The sequence below is a fragment of the Petaurus breviceps genome, unplaced genomic scaffold (genome assembly GCF_028583685.1).
Source record: "Petaurus breviceps papuanus isolate PSGF00001 unplaced genomic scaffold, PetGlider_PUasm1.0 90743, whole genome shotgun sequence".
Classification (NCBI taxonomy): domain Eukaryota; kingdom Metazoa; phylum Chordata; class Mammalia; order Diprotodontia; family Petauridae; genus Petaurus; species Petaurus breviceps.
Window position 1 is genome coordinate 14056424 of NW_027187332.1, and position 18456 is coordinate 14074879.

The 18456-nt window shown below is 38.1% G+C and overlaps 1 long non-coding RNA gene across 2 annotated transcripts in view; it reads left to right on the forward strand.

The window, feature by feature from the left end:
- LOC138145685 (uncharacterized) overlaps nt 1–8943 on the forward strand; it is a 14159-nt gene extending 5216 nt beyond the window's left edge. For both annotated transcript variants that reach the window (XR_011164293.1, XR_011164292.1), the window contains exons 2-3: nt 6926–7065; nt 8640–8943. This is a non-coding gene — a long non-coding RNA (uncharacterized lncRNA). The remainder of the gene's footprint in view (nt 1–6925; nt 7066–8639) is intronic.
- The last annotated feature ends 9513 nt before the right edge of the window (nt 8944–18456 follow it).

Genomic DNA, 18456 nt, shown 5'->3' on the forward strand with positions numbered 1-18456 from the left:
TCTATCTATCTATCTATCTATCTATCTATCTATCTATCTATCTATCTATCTATCTATCTATCTTTATCACTTTAAGGCTTGCAAACCTCTTTATTAATGTATCTTGTTCAATCCTTACAACAACCCTGGAAAATAATTGTTGCTATTATTATCACCATTTTACATTGGAAACTTGTGGCTGGTGTTTTTTTTATTTGTTTTTAGTTTTTGAAACTGACATATTAAATGACTTGACCAGGGTCACATAGCCATCTGACACCATCTTTGAACTCAGGTCTTCCTGACTTTAGAGCTGGCTTGCTCTTAGTTTAGCAATTGCTTATAAGAGATTAGAGAGAAGAGAGAAAGGATTTAGGAAGATTAAGCTTTTGTAATAAATCAGGTTACAGATGATGAAAGTCTGAACTGGGCTCAAAGGTTCTGAGGAGTTTGGTAACTTTTCTGTTATAATGCCATTTTTCCCCAGAATTATTGGACCATACAGCTTGATCAATAGTGTTTTATTGTGTAGTCCCTGGTATTTAGACTTCAGGAGACCTGAACACAGGCATAGGGATGGTGAGAGTATATAAGGTTGCCCGGATTCCAGTTAGCAGGTTTCTATAGTGCTTTAGCTACCTCTTACGCTGCAGGGTCTGATTCTAACTCATTTAGGATGTTCCTGGTAAAAGATACATCTTGGAAAGCAAGGAGTAGGACTGGAGGGTACCTAGAACATCAGAACCCTTGATCACTGTGTGGCAAGCAGGAGTGACAATCATATTAGCATTGGGAGCATTCCTCTCTTCCCAAGCCTCTCTGAAGATTGGAAGAAAATGGTTGCCAGAGTCAATCCCATTGATGGGGAGTGGAGCTGTGCTTGATCCAGGGCCAGCAAACTTCTTTTTTCCATGTCACCCCTGCAGGCGATAAGACTATTTAGGCAGGATTCCATTTGGCCTTTTTTCTGATAACATATAAATTAATACTCCTGCTGATTTCATATCACCATGCAGAATTCTAGATCTTTTCCATTCCTTGCCTAAGGAATGCTCTCATTCACCATCAGTGTGAGCCTGGGATCCTGCCCGTGCAGACAGGGATGGTGATGAAGTAGGAGGAAGGGCAGATGGGTAGAGAAGGGTGTCTGACCAACTCTTTCCCCACTCCCACTTGATGTAAGGGTCCAGAGAAGAAGGGAAGAATAGTGGTGTTCCGTGATTTTCTGCTCAGGAAATTTGATATCGCTGAGGCAGTTATTTGTTGATCTAATAATAACAATAAAGAGTTCTGTTGTCTTCCCCTGGCTTGTATCCCAGACATTTTAGAGAACTTCCTCAAACTTAAAAAAATACATATCCCTCTATCCTCTCCTATCCAAAGAGCCAGCCCTTAAATTAAATAATATAATAGGATAAGAAGTTCAGTAAAGCTAACCAACACATCAACATGACAGTATAAAGGATGTTTCAAATCCATAGTCTTCAATCTCTGCAAAGAAAAGAGAGAGAACCTTCCCAGACTTACTAAAATGTATAATCACTCCCCCTTTCCTGATGATTCACATGGATAAAAAATGATATGATAATAAAGAACCTAAAGTATTGCCAGAGATGACCAAGTCTTGGGCAAGAAATTGAAGACCATAGGGGCATAGGTTGTTTCTTCCTCACTAGGGATCTAGAAAAAAAAATTATTTTGAAAGTCAACAGTTAGCCAAGAAGGTGATCTCTAAGAATAGAATTTGGACTTTAGGACCACAGCTTAGAATATAGTGATGACGGGTGTCTAAGTGGTTCAATGAATACAGCAGCACCCCTGAAGTCAGGAGGACCTGAGTTCAAATCCAGCCTCAGACACTTAACACTTACTAGCCCTGTGACCTTTGGCAAGTGACTTAACCCTAATTGCCCTGCCCTCCCCCCTCCAAAAAAAGAATATATATATATATATATGTGTGTATATATATATATGTATGTATGTATGTATATGTATATATAGTGATGACAGTCCTGGTGGACTCTACCCAACAAAGGCTGATAAGAATATGTTTTCATTTTCCTCCTTTCTTTGGAGAGATGGAGGACTATGACTGCATATTCTATCAGATACAGATTATTTCTGGCTAGTTTTTTGGATCTGCCTTTTGTTAATATTAGAAAGTCTATGGGGCGGCCAGGTAGCACAGTGAGTAAGAGCACCAGCCCCAGAGTTGGGATAACCTGGGATCGAATCTGGGCTCAGACACTTAGCACCCACCCAGAAACACCTGACCATGTAACCTTGAGCAAGTTACTTCACCCCAATTGCTTAAAAAATATTAGAGAGTCTATGTTTATAGAATTTCCTTGAGCTCCAAGTCTAGTAAAATTACTAAAACAAGAAATCAAGCTAATTCTTTTTCATGATGATAGGTGTCTGCCTTCCTAAAACTTTACAAATCATTTATTTAGCAATCTACTCTAAACTTTCACAAGGATGGAAGTCATGCTCAGTAATGAAGCATGCTTACCTACCTCCTAACAGAGAGGCAATTGATGAGACATATATCTTCAGACATGGCCAGCTTGTGAATTAATTTGACTTGACTTAGAATTTGTCATTCTCCTCCCCCCCCCCCCCATGAAAGAATTTGTCACAAGGGAGAGTTAGATATTTTTTTTAATAGAAGGGTAGAATTTGGAGGGGAGAGGAGGATGAGTGATAGTGATACCCCTTCAAAATGAAAAGGGCTACGAGGGAAGAGATCAGACTTTATTAAGTGCCTACTATGTGCTAAGCACTTTACAAATATCTTGTTTTATCCTCAAAACAACCCTGGAAGATACTGTCTCCATTTTATGGTTGAGGAATCTGAGACAGATAGAGATTAAGTGACTTGCCCAGGATCACACACACAGGATCTGAGCCTGACTTCAGGTCCTGTGCTCTATCCACTGTTCCCATCTGGTGCAAAAGAGAGAAGGAAAAAAAAAAGATTATTGAAACACTTTAAATACATACACAAAATTTACTTGTCTCCAGTTTGTGAAATATTCCCTTTTTTGCAAATTTGATTTGATTCTCTTTGGTCTAATGCTAACTCTCCCATTCTCTCGGCCTCTTTAAAGAAAGGGTTCAATAATCATACCAAGTTCATTGATTAATGTTTCCTTCCATTGTCAAGTTGATGCTGACAAACAATGGGGCTAAAAATAGACCGCAAATATACACTATTTGCAGGAATCAGTAGAGCATAGCAAAACCTTACCTGAGGTTGTATCAGCAATGCCATATTCACAATGCCTATAGAGATTACAAATATGCTGATATAATTATCCATCACAAAATATGTCAGGTTTGCCATATGGGGAAATAAACTAGAAAATTTATTAAGATACCAAAAGACTGAGTCCCAAAACCAGAAAGTGAAAGCCATCAGAGTAGTTATGACATTGGCACAGGTAGATAAAGTAGAAAGCACCCACATTTTCAAGCCTTTAAAACAGAACAGGCTACCTCAGGCAAAGGTCCTCCTCTCCCCACTCACAGCAACCACCCAGTGTCCTGGAAGAGCGCTCCCAGCAGCTCCGGCCCCTGGCAGTTCTCAGCCGGAGTCCTAACTCAAAAAAAAAAAAAAAAGGCAACCGCCACCAACTGCCAACCGCAGGACCGTTAGCTCGGCTTTTCACTTTCTCTTGCTCTGCTATGTCAGCACGTCCATGGGGCATGGGAGATCTTTAAATCCCATAACCCTTACAGAGGTTGACAACAGTCAACCTCCCAAGTGGTCACTTGATAAGATGACTGCCTACAAGTGGAGTCTGGATCTGATCAGGAAAAGACATAGCCGGGAGTTATTTTCAAGTCTGACCAGGTAAGGGACTGGGAAACCATGTACCAAACCCCGGGGGTGGGGTGGGGTGGATGAAGCAAGAACAGGGACTGAAAATCACTAATGGGGACAATGTGCCAAGCAAGGATCAGGACCCTAAGAGCCAAAAGGGGATGAGCAAGAAACAGGGTAGGCAGGTGAGCCCGGATTAGCAACGACTGCCTGTGTGAAGGCCAGCCTCAAGGCCATGACTGACATGTTCTTCTCAAGATCTTTCAAGCAGTGTGGACAGGCCCTGACACCCAGGATATAACTTGTCTGGGCCAGGCCATTGAAGTTAGAATAGCTAAGGGATTTTCATATAATTGCCTCACATATCCTGGACTTGAACCCCCTCATAATCATTTCTGTTTTCTCTTTTTTGGTTTAAAGATCGTTGTATTTGCTGAAAAAGAGTGAAACAAAACAGCAGGTGTATAATACCACTTAGTCCCTGTCATCTGTTAATATTAGAGCTCTACACCAACCCAAGTAGCAGACTTCTCTCCCTTCTTTGTTCTTTTTCTTTTCTGGAAAAAAAAAACTTAAAAACCTTCACATTTTGTCTTTCAGATTTTTTCTTACCATGTGGAACTCTAAACATTATTTACTTTTATTTATATCTTTAACAGTTCTAAAGTACTTGCTTTTTGCTTTGACCAAAAAAAGAAAGAAAAATAGAGTACTGTCTCCTCAATAAGAGCGAAGGGTGACGTGTTGCAACTATGAAGAGTCATGGTTCTTTTTTTAACTATGAAAAAAATAAAATTAATTTTTTAAAAGTGCTTCATTGATCAGAAACAAGGGGGAATGCCTATGAGCTGCAATCATTCATTCACACTGTAAATCAGATCTGAGAAATACTTATTGTAACCTTTGCAGAGCTGTCATTAGGAAAATGCAGAACCTTCTTCCTGGCTTCATCCTCCTTCAACCTTCATCCTCCTTCATACAACCTCAGGAGAGTGGAGAACCATATCCTTTTTCCCTCATTCTAGTTCTGAGGCATCCTTGCCATGGAAAAAGTCACAAATGTAGTCTGGCAAAAGGCCTGGCTTTGCATGGATTGCCACCTTTTGGGGGCTTCTAGGCTTGAGGGCAGGCAAGCACCATTTGCTGGGACATTGGCAAGAAACAGTCCTCTGAAGACCGTGGCAGATGCCAAATAAGGACTGTCCTTTGAATTTTTTTTTTTTGGAGGAAGGCAAAGCAATTGGGGTTAAGTGACTTGCCCAAGGTTACACTAGGAAGTGTGTCGAGTGTCTCAGGCTGAATTTGAACTCAGGTCCTCCTGACTCCAGGGTCGGTGCTCTACTCATTGCAACACCTAGCTGCCCCTGTCCTTTGCATGTTTAAGAAGCTTCAGTTTCTTGAAGGCTTTAGTTTTCTTGAAATTGTAATAACAGTTCCATGCTAATCATTCATATTTACCCTTGCTTTCATGCCCCTATTTCAATTTTTAATACATATCTTTTTTTATTTATGTGTTTTGTTTTCATGTCACCTTCATTTCCAAATATATTCCTCCCTGTTCTCTCCCCCCCAAAAACACTTTTTTTTGTAACAAAGATTAAGAAAAGAGGGAAACAAAACAAAACCCTGAAGCAAAAAACCAACAGCAATTTAGTTTGATATTATATACAAAGTTCTACACAATTAGTTCCCCACTGCTGCAAAGAAAAAAAAAAGAAAAAAATTTCTCCTTTCTTCTTCGGCTCTAAGCTTTATCATCATAATTGTATACTGTTCAGTTTTGTCTTTTTTTCCATTTGCATTGGTGTACCCACAATTTATACTGTTTTCATAGGTCTACTTACTTCACTTTGCATCAATGCATGTCTTTCCACACTCCTCTGAATTCTTTATATTTCTCTTTTCTTTTTTTTTTAAAGCAATTGGGGTTAAGTAACTAGTTCAAGGTTACATGGCCAGTTATTTCTGGGTGTGGTGTTAAGTATCTGAGCCCGGATTCGATCCCCAGGTTATCCCAACACTGGAGCTGGTACTCTTACTCTCTGTGCTACCTGGCTGCCCCTATTCCTCTTTTCTTAAAGCACAGTAATATTAATGAATTATATTCATATACCCCATTTTGTTTAGCTATTATCCAATTGATAAGCACCTACACTGTTTCTGTTTTGCTACTATGAAAGTTGCTATCAATGTCCTGCAGTAAATAGAACCTTTCTTTCTTTGACCTCCTTGGGGTAAAATATCTATCAGAAGGATCACTGGGTCAAAAGAAAAAGACATTTGAGTCACTTTCTTAATATAATTCTAAATTGTTTTCCAGCATTGTGGGACCAATTCACAACTCCTCTAAAAATGTATGTCCCTGTCTTTCCACAGCCCTTCCACCATCAACTTTTTCCTTCTTTTGCCATTTGTACATTTTATTTTTAAACTGAGTTGTTTGGAATTCTCTGTGCAGCTCTATTGGTGTCTTTTGATGCCTTTTCCTTTCTTGCCTCATAGGTAAGCCTCATAGAGTTTGTGACTGTGTCATCAGAATTGCATTCTTGAGAGAGCCCTATCCTTGATCCATCTTCCTTTTTTAGAGTCTCAGAACATGCAATCATCCCAAATTTTCCACTAAGCTTTTAGAAATCAACTTTCCTTGGGGCACCCAGGTAGCACAGCGAGTAAGAGCACTGGCTCCAGTGTCAGGATGACCTGGAGATCGAATCTCAGGCTTAGACACTTAGTACCCATGCAGAAACACCTGGCTGTGTAACCTTGAGCAAGTAACTTAACCCCAATTGCTTAGGGGTGGCCAGGTGGCTCAGAGAGTAAGAGCACCAGCTCCAGTGTTGGGATGACCTGGATCAAATCCGGGCTCAGATACTCAGCACCACACCCACAAATAACTGGCTGTGTAACCTTGAGCAAGTTACTTAACCCTGATTGCTTAAAAAAAAAATCAACTTTCCTAAGATCTAGTATATTTGACCATACCTACCATTGTGCCCTCTGGCCAGAAAGAATTGTGAAAACACACAACCATTTCTCATAAAAATCTTCAAAAAGAATTGTGAAAACACATGACACCATTTCTGTCTCGCTATTCTGTTCACTCTTTTTGATCAATCTTAGGTCCAGACAGAGGTGAGACAAAGCATTCGTTTGAAGTAGACAAAGTTTGGAAATGATACCCTCTGAGTGTCTCAGCAAACATTTATTAAGCACCTACTATGTACCAGGAACGATGCTAAGTACCATGGATACACAGAAAGGTAAAAGACAACCCTGATCTTAAGGTGCCCACAGTCAAATGTGGGTGACAACATGCAAACAATGATGTACAAGCTAGGAGCTGGATAAATCGGAAATAATCAGCAGGGGGGAGCACTAGAATTAGAGTACAGGGAAAGGCTTCTTGTAGAAGATTTTGGTTGATACTTTAAATAAGTTAGAGAAACCAAGGGGAAGAGATGAAGAGGGAGGATGTTTCCAGCATGGGGGACAACCAACGATGCCCAGGCGAAAGGATGGAGTGTCTTGTTGAGAACTTCGAGTGGAAAATGTCCTAAGATGCTCAAAAGGAAGACGGATAGAGGATAGAACTCTCTCAACAAGCCAGATACATTTGGATTTTAGTAGTCAACAAGATAATTAACTAGATTTCAGAGATCACAGATTTAGAAGCAGAAGGAACTTTACATATTTTCTAGGACAACTATCTAATTTTACAGAGGGGCAAATTGAAGCCAAGGGAGGCCAAATGATTTGCCCAAGTTTGCACAAGGAAGATGCAGGGGAAGAATTTGAACATAGACTTTGTGATTCCAAATCCAGTAGCTTTTCCACTGTTGTTATTCCTCTCCATGACCCCATTTTGGGGTTTTCTTGGCAAAGATAGTAGAGTGGTTGTCATTTCCTTCTCTGCCTCATTTTACAGATGACGAAACTGAGGGAAACAGGGTTAAGTGACTTTCCCAGGGTCACACAACTAGTAAATTTCTGAGGCCAGATTTGACCGCATGTCTTCCTGACTCTAGAACTGGCACTCTATCCTCTGTTCTACATAGCTGCCCACTGTAACCATCGTTAAAACAAATGATAGTATCTCATATATACTCAATACACTGACTGATTAAAATACTGAATAGATACAAAAAAATAAAAGATATCAAATACTTGGATGAAACTTTAATCCTTTTTCATTATCATGTACATGAAATTTGGAGTCTTCACTGTAACACCGGACTTGACTTAACCATAAAATAAATACCTCTATGCCATGAACAATGGAATTTTATGGCATTAAAAATATGTGTATGTAAAAAGTAATATTTTTAAATTTCCCTCATTGCCCCTCCTGTCCCCACCATCCCCTGCATGTTATACTTGAGGTGTCAACCTCTCTTGCCTTCCTGTATGGTTGCTTCCTTTACCTTCTCAGAAATAAAATTGTAAGACAGTTTCCTCCATCTCAATCAGAGTAAGAATGTGGCACTTTCCTTTGCTGATATATCCACAGATGGGCCTTTTCCTGACATGAGCAGTGGCAGGATGCCAGGAGAGGAAAAGCTATTTTTCAGAAGTGAAAAAAAGAAAGAATTTCGATATGTCCACATAAATAATGTAAAGAGAGCACAAGACATCTTTGTATGAAATATCTAAATTAGGCAAGTAAAAAGAACCATTAACTGAAGTTACATTAGTGTTTTAATGGTCATAAAATAAGGAAATAAGGCATTTATTAGACTGAGTAGCAACTTTTATACATGCAAACACCCCAACTATAATAACAAAGGCACTTTATGCTTACATAGCACATAAGCCTGACAAAATGCTTTCTTCACAGGTATTATCATCACAGGTATTATCTCCAAATTAAAGATCAATGTCATAGAATTTTGGAGTTGGTAAAAATCTCAGTTCAGTCCTTCCTGAAGAATTTCCTCTGCAATATAATCAAGAAGAGATCATCCAGCCTTTGCTTGAAGACTTTCAATGAGGAAGAGCCCACCTTTTCTTGATGTAACTCCCCACCCCCATTTCACCTTTGGAAAGCTTTAATTGCTTATTAATACAACATCAAGGATTTATTGTGACTCTTGTATGCCAGGCACTTATGTTGTTGATACAAAAATAAAACAAAAACAATATCTGCCTTTGAGTATCTTGTCTTCTAACAGAAAGACAACATTCACATAGATAGTTATACATAAAACATATAGAAGGTTACTTTTTGAGGGAGGGTCTAGTAGCTGGGGGAGCTAGAGACGGGTCCCATGCAAAAAAATAAAGTTAGAACGTGAGAATATAAAATCCCTGAAGAGACAAACTGACTTGTAATGGTCATACAACTACTAGAAAGTGCCAAGGACAGGACTCAAAGAAAACTAGGTCTTGATTTCAAGTTCAGTGTTCTTCCTATTACATCAAACTGTCTCTTGGGCTGCTGCCCGAAAGTGGAAAAATTGCATGACCTTTGTTTGTGTCTCTACTAATAGAACTGTTACCAGGGGTGAATCTGCTCCCCTGGGGTGGGGCGGGAAATACAGAGTGGTTGTTATGGCCAAGATGACAGGTCATTGCCAGAAACAAACCTGAATGTTGACATGCACTAAGAAATCAGGTTTATTTATTTAACCTAAGGTCAAAGAATAATTGAACAACTGCCTGATGGTAGGCCTGTATTTTTTTAATGTTTCCAGGGTGGGAGCAGTGAAAAGGCAGTCAACAATGGCCTTGCATCTGTGAAAACTCTTCCCAGCAACTTGACACAGTGGTAATTTTCTTGGTTTGTTTACAAGAGATCATCCTACTCTGCCCTTACTTGGTCTGCCCATTTTCCAGATGTGGAAAAAGGTCATTTCTCTGAAATGTAAGCAGTTGCTGATATGAATAGTAGAGTTGCAAACCACAGATGCTTGTTTAAAGTACTTATCAATATATTTTAGTAATCTAGACATTTCCCCCACTTGGGTGATATGTGTACTTTTGGGATTTTGTAAATATTTTTAACTCAATAGCGTGGCTAAGACAACATCCAAATTTCTCAAGCCAAAATAAATCAAATAGAGTGTGAGTCATTTAGCTTTTTCATTCCTTTTCTACTTTAAATAATTATGGTTAGAAGGCTGTCTTTAGGGATCCCAAGACACTTCTAGTTCTTAATCTTATGTGCCTATGTCCTTTTCTATAAAGTTATAAACTACTGCTGTCTCAGAACAAAACAATATTTTCAATACTAGTAATTCTAGTAACTTCTAGTTAATACAAATATGCTTTACTTGCAATTTTCTTGCTCAGTTGCTTAGGGAAGGGAAGAGAATGCAATTCTCTCCCTGCCCCCCAAATTATTTTATATTCACCTTCTATATATCTTAGTTTCTGTTTACATTTTGTTCCCCTCTTTCATTGCACCCCAGAATGTAGGCTCCTTAAGAGGAGGAGTAATCTCCTCTCAAAGCAAAATTGGCCAAATGGAAGAAAAAAGAGGTCTAAAAGAAAAATGCTTCCCAAAGAAAATAATTCCTTAGAGATCAGAATTGGGCAAGTGGAAGCAAATGACTCAATGAAACATCAAGAAATAATAAAACAAAGTCAAAATAATGAAAAAATAGAAGAAAATATTAAATATCTCATTGGAAAAACAACTGACATGTAAAACAGATCCAGGAGAGATAATTTTAAAATGATTGGACTACCTGCAAGAAATGATTTTTAAAAGAGCATAAACATAATTTTTCAAGAAACGATCAAGGAAAATTGCCCTGATATCTTATATCCAGAGGGTAAGATAGAAATTAGAGAATCTATTGATCATGTCCTGAAAGAGATTTCAAAATGAAAACTCCAAGGAATATTACAGCCAAATTCCAGAGCTCTCATGTCAAGAAGAAAATATTGCAAACATTCAGAAAGGAATAATTGTGAAATATTTTGAAACCATAGTCAATATCACACAAGATTTAGCAGCTTACTTTATAGGAACAGATGGCTTGGAATATGATATTCCATAGGGCAAAGGATCTAGAAGTACAACCAAGAATAACCTACTCAGTAAAACTGAGTATAATCCTTCAAGGGAAAAAAATGGATATTTAATGCAATAGAGAAATTCCAAGCATTCCTGATGAAAAGACAAGAGCTAAATAGAAGGGTGGAGCCAAGATGGCAGAATGGAAGCAGTAACTTTTCTAAACTCCTCCATGAATCCTGTCACTAAACTTTAAAATGTGAATCTGAACTAATTTTAGAGTGATAGAATCCACTGGGAGAGACAGAGTGTGGCAGATTCCCAGCCCATGAAAGAGCCCACGTGGGGCTGGCAGGGGGAGCATGGAGCAAGAGGGGGGCTGTACCAGCCCGGACCTGAGAGCAGACTACAGCAGAGTGAGAAGGAGCCCCAGCCAGCAGACTCACCCACCCCAAGGGGGATTCGCAGCAGCCTCACTGGTGCAGGATGGAGGATCCTTCAGAGATGGATAAAAGAAAGCTCAGGGCCCACAGCAGAGACAGCAGCTTCTCCTGGGGCTATCAGCCCACAGTTTGGAAGTTTAAAAATCACCTACCTGGTTTTCCAGAAGCCAAGATGGCAAAGGAAACTCTAGCAGCTCTGATTACCTTCCCTGACCTAGAAAACCCAGAGATAAATATCCCACCCAGAGTAAAATCCTGAAATAGTGGAAATGGCCTCAGGCTCAGGAGTTACTGAGAAAGGGTGCAACTGAGGTAGTAAGGAGTCTGAAGTGAAGGGCGGGAGGGGTCCCAGCAAGTCCCACCTCAGCTGACCAACAAGAGCTCCCAAAGTCCAGAGGGGTAGAGCCAGCAAACCCTAACAACACAAGCCCAGGTAGACCTTAGCACTACCAGGGGAATCTGCAGATACCAGCACTACCAGCCACCAGCTACAGATCCTGCCTGAGGTGTAGCCCAGGGGCATAGAGGCAGAATTCTGAAGCAGCCAGACCACCCTTCCTCCACAAGTTACTCTGTGAGCCTCAGGGTAACTCAGGGAAAACACTGAGAATCCTGACCGTGGCCTCAGTCTAGATACCCAGAGGCTATAGCACACAAAGTCAACAACCAGGACCTTAGCTCCCAGCCTGAGAAATTAGGAAATAGGAAATCATAATGGGAAAGAAGGAAGCTGAGAAGGAGAAGGGAAAAGCAAGAAAATCAATCTGAGCTTATTATAGTGAGCAAGAACAACCAAATACAGAGGACAACATGGACTCTATACTCACACCTGAGACCACAGAAGGAAATATGAACTGGTCTCAAGTTCAAAAAGCATTCTTGGAGGAGCTCAAGAAAGATTTTAAAAGGCAAATTAGAGAGGTAGAAGATAAATTTAAATCTACAGTGACCAAATTGGAAAAAAAAGTCTCACACTGAAGAAAACAAATCCTTAAAAAGTAAAATTTGTGAACTGGGACAGGAGGTTCAAAATCTAACTGGAGAAAATACCTTCCTGAAAAAGGACCTTCAAAAACTAACCCAAAAAAATAATTCACTAAAAATTAGAATTAGTCAAATGGAAGCTCAGGAGTCTATGATGCACCAAGAGTCAATCAAGAAAAACATGAAGATTGAAAAATTAGAAGAAAATGTAAAATATCTCACTGGAAAAACAACTGACCTGGAGAACAGATCCAGGAGAGATAACCAAAGAATTATTGGTCTACTGGCAAGCCATTGTGAAAAAAGCAGCCTGGACAACATCCCCCAAGAGACTGTCAAAGAAAACTGTCCTGAATTCCTAGAATCAGAAGGTAAAATAGTTATTGAAAGAATTCACTGGACTCCTCCTGAAAGAGATCCCAAATTGAAAACTCCAAGAAATATAGTAGCCAAATTCCAGAATTATAAGGTTAAGGAGAAAATACTGCAAGCAGCCAAAAAAACCCAATTCAAATATTGTGGAACTACATTCAGGATTACACAGGACCTAGCAGCTTCTACATTAAAAGATCAGAAGTATTGGAATTTGATATTTTGTAAGGCAAAAGAGCTAGAACTGCAACCAAGGATCAACTACCCAGCAAAATTGAGCATAATCTTTCAGGCAAGGAGATGGTCATTTAATGAAATAAGGGACTTCCAGACTTTCATGATAAAAATCTAGAGCTCAATGGAAAATTTTATCTCCAATTGCAAGACTCAAGAAAACATAAAAAGGTAAACAAGGAAAACACATACTGACATACACACATGCACACTAACACATACATGCATATAACTTGAGATGCAATAAGAGCAAACTGTTTACATCACTATATGAGAAACTGATACCTGTCAATATTGAACTTTATATGATTATCATGACCCTTAAAAGGGATATGGATAGATAGAGAGTGTGGGTATAAATGAACTAATCTGATGATAAAAAGAAAAACTTTATTAAGGGGCTCAAAGGGACTATAATGGGATAAAAGGAAAAGATGAGGCAGAAAAAAGTAAATTATGTCACACTAAAAAGCATAAAAACATACTATAGTAGAGGGGAAGGAGAGAGGGAGATGACCATCATATGAACATTATTCTCATTGGTTCTGGTTCAAAGAGGGATCAACATAATCAGTTAAGTTTAAGATTCTAACATGAAAAGACACAAAAACTCATTATAATAGAGGGAAAGGAGGGAGGGAGAGGAGCACTGTATGAAATTTACTGTCATTGGTTTGGGGTCAAATAGAGAATATCATACTCTGATAAGTATAACAATCCATTGTGCCCTATAGGCAGTAGGAGGGGTAAGGGGGAGATAAGAAGGGGGGGGTTAGAAGGGAGGGAAATAGTAGTAAGGGGAAAGGGTAGGTAAAGAAGGGGTGCCACAGGGAGGGAATACTAAGGGAGGCAGTGGTCAAAAGGAAAATCCTTAAGGAGGGGAAGGGAGAAAGAAGAAACAAAAACATTAAAAGGGGAGTGAATAGGACCGAGAGAAAGAGACGGATAGTAATCATTACTGTGAATGTGAATGGGATGAACTCTCTCATAAAACAGAGGTGGATAGCAGAATGGATTAAAAACCATAATCCTACAATACACTGTCTATAAGAAACACATTTGAAACAAGGGAATATGCACAGGGAAAAGGGAAAAGGCTGGAGTAGAGTGTATTATACTTCGGCTAAAGTAAAAAAAAGCAGGTGTAGAAATTTTTTGTCTCAGATAAAGCAAAAGCAAAAATAGATCTAATTAAAAGATATAAGGAAGGAAACTATATCCTGCTAAAAGACACCACCAGAAATGAAGCAATATCATTACTTAACATATATGCAACAAGTGGTATAGCGTCCAGATTCCTAGAGGAGAAGTTAACAGAATTAGAGGAAGAAATAGATAGCAAAACTATACTAGTGGGGGACCTTAATCTCCCCCTCTCTGAAATTGATAAATCTACCTCAAAATAAACATGAAAGAAGTTAAGGAGGTGAAGAGAATTTTAGAGAGGCAAGATATGATAGAACTCTGGAGAAAATTGAATGAAGATAAAAAGGAATATACCTTCTTCTCAGTGGTATATGGCACATACACAAAAAATCGACCATGTACAAGGGTATAAAAACCTCACAATTCAGTGCAGAAAGGCAGAAATATTAAATGCATAATTATCAGAAATATTAAATGCATATTAAATGCACAATGCAATAAAAATCATATGCAAAAAAGGGCCATGGAAAGACAGACGAAAAACTAATTGAAAACTAAACAATTTAATCCTAAAGGATGAGTGGGTCAAACAAGAAATTATAGAAACAATCAGTAACATCATTCAAGAGAATGACAATAATGAGACAACATATCAAAACTTGTGGGATGCAGCAAAGGCAGTTCTTAGGGGAGTTATATATCCCTGAGTGTATACATGAATAAATTAGAGAAAATAGAGGTCAACGAATTGGGCATGCAATTGAAAAAGCAAGAAAAAAAAAACAAATTGAAAATCCCCAATTAAATACTAAATTAGAAATAATAAAAACCAAAGGAGAGATTAATAAAATAGAAATTAAGAAAACTATTGAATTAATAAATAAAACCAAGAGCTGGTTTTATGGGGAAAAAAAAACAATAAAATTGATAGACCCTTCGTCAATATGATAAAAAAAAAAGAAAGAAGAAAATCAAATTATGAGCATCAACAATGAAAAGGGTGAATCTACCTCCAATGAAGAGGGAATTTAAACAATTAGGAATTATTTTGCCAAATTGTATGCACATAAATTTGACAATCTTAGTGAAATGGATGAATATTCACAAAAATATAAGTTGCCCAGATTAACTGAAGAGGAAGTAAATTACTTAACCCCATCTCAGAAAAAGAAATTGAACAAGCCATCAGTGAATAAAGAAAATAATAAGTAGCATCTATTTAAAGCCATCAGCAAGTATTATATGTAATGTTGATAAGCTAGGAGTATTTCCAATAAGATTAGGGGTGAAACAAGGGTGTCCACTATCACCCCTCTTATTCAGTCTGGTACTAGAAATGTTAGCAGTGGCAATTAGAGAAGAAAAAGAAATCAAAGGGATCAAATTAGTCAAAGAAGAGACCAAGCTATCAGTCTTTGCAGATGATATGATGATATGCTTAGAGAATTCTAGAGAATCCAGGAAAAAAACTACTTGAGACAATAAATAAATTTGACAAAGTTTCAGGATATAAAATAAACCCACATAAATCCTCGGCATTCCTGTATATTTCTAATGAAATCCAACAGCAAGAGATAGAAAGAAAAATCCCACTTAAAGTTACTATAGACATTATAAAATATTTGGGAATCTACCTGCCAAAACAAACCCAGGACCTATATGAACACAGCTATGAAACACCTTTCACACAAATAAAGTCAGATCTAACAAATTGGAAAAACATCAATTGCTTATGACTGGGTCCAGCTAATATAATAAAAATGACAATTTTATCTAAATTAAATTACATATTTAGTGCCATACCAATCAATTTGCCAAAAAATTACAAAATTCATTTGGAAGAAAAAAACATCCAGAATATCAAGGGAATTAATGAAAAGAAATGCTAGGCAAGGTAGCCTAGCCATACCAGATTTTAATCTGTATTATAAAGCAGCAGTCATCAAAACTATTTGGTACTGGACGAGGAATAGAGTAGTGGATCAATGGAATAGATTAGGTATACAAGACTCAGCAGTCAAAGACCATAGTAATCTACTGTTTGATAGACCCAAAGACTCCAAATTTGGGGATAAGAACTCACTATTTGACAAAAACTGCTAGGAAAACTGGAATACAGTATGGCAGAACTGGGCATAGACCATTATCTAACATCGTATACCAAAATGAAGTCTAAATGGGTGCATGATCTAGGTATAAAGGCTAATATGTAAGCAATCTGGGAGAGCAAGGAATAGTTTACCTGTCAGATTTATGGAGAGGGGAAGATTTTATGACCAAACAAGAATTAGAGAGCATTATAAAATGAAAAATGGATCATTTTGATTGTTAAATCGAAAAGCTTCTGTACAAACAAAGCCAATGTAACCAAGATTGAAAGGGAAGAGGAAAATTGGGAAAGAATTTTTACAGCCAGTGTCTCTGATAAAGGACTCATTTCTAAAATATACAGAGAATTGAGTCAAATGAATAAGAATACAAGTCATTCCTCAATTGATAATTGATCAAAGGATATGAACAGGCAGTTCTCAGAGGAAGAAATTAAAGATATCTATAAGCATATGAAAAAATGCTCTAAGTCACTATTGATTAGAAAAATGCAAATCAAAACAACTCTGAGGTACCACATCTCACCAGTCAGATTGGCTAAGAGGACAAAACAGGAAAATGATAAATGCTGAAGAGGATGTGGAAAAATTGGAACACTAATGCATTGTTGGTGGAGTTGTGAACTGATTCAACCATTCTGGAGAGCAATCAGGAACTATGCCCAAAGGACTATAAATAAATAATAGCCTTTGACCTAGCAATACCACTTCTAGTGTTGTATTCCAAAGAGATCATAGAAGTGGGAAAAAGACCCATATGTACAAAAATATATATAGGAGCTCTTTTTGTGGTAGCAAAGAACTGGAAATTAAGTGGGTGCCCAAAAATTGGGTAATGGCTGAACAAGTTGTGATATATGCATGTAATGGAATACTATTGTGCTATAAGAAGCAAGGAGTAGATGGACTTCATATTTACCTGGAGAGGCTTACACAAACTGATGCTGAGTGAGAAGAGCACAACCAGGAGAAATTTGTACACAATTACAGACACAACATATGTGTGATGACCCACTTTGATAGACCGGACTCTTCTCAGCAATGCAGGGTTATAAGACAACTCCAAAAGACTCGAGATGGAGAAAGATGTCTACATTCAGAGAAAGAACTAGAAAGAACAGAGTTTGAATGTAGATTGAAGCAAACTACCTGTTCTCTTTCTTTTTCTTGTTTGGTTTTGTTTCCTCTTTCCCATTGTTTATTCCATCTAACACAATCCTTCTTTATAACCTGACTAATGTTTAATGTGAAAGTATTTGCAGATCCTATATGTGATTGTAAGCTGCTATGGGAGGGGAGGTCAGGGAGGGAGAGAAAATTTGAAACTCAAGGAATTTTGGAACTGAATCTTGTAAACTAAAAGTAAACAAATTAATAAAGACAAAAAAAAGAAAAATGGAAAAAAGAGCTAAATAGAAAAACTGACATTCAAACACAAGCCTGAAGAGAAGCATAAAAAAGTAAACATGAAACTTATCATAAGGGACTCAGTGCAGTTAACTTGTTTACATTTCCACATGGAAAGATAATTTATGTAGCTCCTAAGAAATCTATCATTATTAGGGCAATTAGAAGAAATGTGCATAGACAGAGATCATCAGTGTGAGGTGATTATGTTGGGATGATCTCCAAAAAAAGAATGTAGGGGCTAGAAAGAGGTGTTGTGCTTGAGATTGTAACAAAAGAGTAAACTGAGGCAAATCTCTAAACAAGATAAAATTTATTAACAGAGCCATGCAGCCTGACAATAAATAGTCAGCAGACTGCCTCTATTATTGCTAAAGACCTCAAGCAAAAGTATAGTTCTCTTTTTATAGCTTTTTTTTGGGGAGTACAGAGAAAAGAACAGAGCAAGGCAGATAACATCATGGGATTGAGGGCAACATGACCAGTTACTGAGCCGACATGCAGGAAACAACATGATTGGTTAGAGGTTTGGTAATGGGGACTAGTAATAAGCCACACTCCCCCCCCCCCCCCATCTCTTATGAGACGAAGAAATGCTCTTTGTTTCACTCCAGGTGTGAGATGTTGGCCCAGACTTTTGGATAACAAACTAGATATCCTTGAATAATTGATTGACAGAGTAAGTATATCAGGTTCAAATTCCCTTGTGTTCATATGCATTCTCCAAGCTCAGTTAAATTCACTGAGGCAGGAGAGATTCAAATTCAATGAGACAGGATCGATCTTAATCTTCTCAGAGGGATGCACTGGGAGAAGGGAAAAGGGGAAAGTAGAATGGGGCAAATTTTATCACATAGAGGAGGTGTACAAGGAAGAGCTTTTATGGTGATCAAGAAATTGTGGGGATGGCAGGCAATGCTTTAACCTCACTCTCATTGAAATTGATTCAAAGAAGGAAGAATAGATATACACACTCAGTTGGGTATAGAAATCTATCTT